Consider the following 1,976-nt stretch of genomic DNA (forward strand, 5'->3'; position numbering starts at 1 on the left):
AGAAAAACTGCTGGAAGAATAGGTATAAACCAGCTAGGTTCCCATGTTTTTTTTTTTTTAAGTTGCTTTAGGTCCATTTTTTTCCCAGCTGTTTATGGCTAAAAAACGTATCTTACACTATAAACTGCTAATATCATTTAAACTTTGATGTTTAAGAATGTTTTTAAACCTGTAACCATGACAAGGGGGAATCCTCTACGTATAGAGGAAAGAGTTTTACCATCAGCACAGACGCGGATTCTTTACTGTAAGAGCAGTGAGACTGTGGAACTCTCTGCCACATGATGTCATGTCTAATTCATTAAATAAGTTCAAGAGAGGTCTGGATGCTTTTCTGGAAAAATATAATATTATGTAAAAGTTATGGGCATTAGATTTCTGGTGATAGCATGCTGATCCTGGTATTTGTTCTAATTGTCATTTTGGAGGCAGGAGGGAGTTTTTGTCTCTGTGATGGGGCAACTGGCATCTGCCTCATGGTGAATTTTGCCTTCCTCTGGATCAACACAGTAGGGTGTGTTTGTTGCACAATTGCTCTAAGTTTTTGGACATGGTTAGCCCCAACTAGGGCTAATTCACTACATAGAATCTGCATAAATTTCACATCATAGAAGTGACTTCTTTTCTTTCAGCTGCAAAGTTTGGAAAAATGTTCAACTGTGTAATATAGAGCCGTATGCTTGGCTATTCCCACAAAGAAGTATAATGTCCTGTATCCTGTGATAGGTTGGGAAAGTCGTCTGACGTATACCTCCAATATATACAGTGTGAACAGACCCTAATAAAGCTGTTCTCTATAAACATAAATGCATGGCTTGGTGGATTGTACATGTTTATTTCTATAGGTAAGACTGGGTTCACACTACGTTTTTGGAAAAACAGATGCAATTGTTTGCAATCTCTTTTGATCAGTTTTTCCAATGACTTCCATTAAATAAATAAAAAAAAGGATCAATCGTTTTTTTTTAGCGTTTTTTTGTAAGCTACATAAAACGCATGTTTTTTTTTTATAATGGAAGTTTTGGTCCTTTTTTTATAATGGAAGTTAATGGAAAACCGGATCAAAACGGATTACACACAATTGCACACACACAAAAACGGATGAAAAAAAATGCACTGCAAAAACTTTGTGTGGCCCTAGCCTTATGGCCCTATTCCACGGAACGTTTGTCGTTCATAAATTCGCCAAAACGACCGCTCGTTAACGATTAATTCACGACTATATTTTGCGAACGACAACATATAACACGTGAACGATAACGATTACTTTGCGGTCGTTACATGCTCGTTTAAAACGTTCGCCGGGGTGATAATTTGAATACAACACACCTAGTTTTTCAACACATTGGGTGAACGATTTCACGATTTCTAATTCAACAAAACGATTAGCGAATTATCGTTGAAAGACTAACGATTTTTTTTCGACATGTTGAAAAACATTTTATAACGACTGAACGACGATTTTGCTGTAGTCGTTCGATCGTTTACATCTATTCCACGGAACGATTATCGTTAACGAGCGGTCGTTTTAGCGAATTTATGAACGACAAACGTTCCGTGGAATAGGGCCATAAGCCGAAGGAAACTGAGAGGCTGGCAAGTTAACATGTAGCATGTCTAACCCTTCTTTGATAGGGACTGTGCCCCCATGTACACAAGTGACTGCTTTGACCAACTTGAAGGTAATGTGTCCAACCATTCCGTATTATCTAGACATATATATAGATTCGATGGAAAATTACTAGATGGCTTTAGTCTTTACACCGATTCTACCCGTAACATTTTAGTTATAATAGAGGAGGTGATGTTTTCTCTAGAAACTCCAGCCTCATCACTATCCTTTGGTTTCATGCTCGGTGTCCCTTTCATGCTTTCTCACCAGATCCCCTCCTCTTTCACGCTCTCTGCCCCTTGCACTCTCTAGATCATTAACTTCCTGTGCTAAAGAAACCAGTTCTACAACTTTCTGTCTGGCA

The sequence above is a fragment of the Dendropsophus ebraccatus genome, chromosome 3 (assembly GCF_027789765.1).
Source record: "Dendropsophus ebraccatus isolate aDenEbr1 chromosome 3, aDenEbr1.pat, whole genome shotgun sequence".
Classification (NCBI taxonomy): domain Eukaryota; kingdom Metazoa; phylum Chordata; class Amphibia; order Anura; family Hylidae; genus Dendropsophus; species Dendropsophus ebraccatus.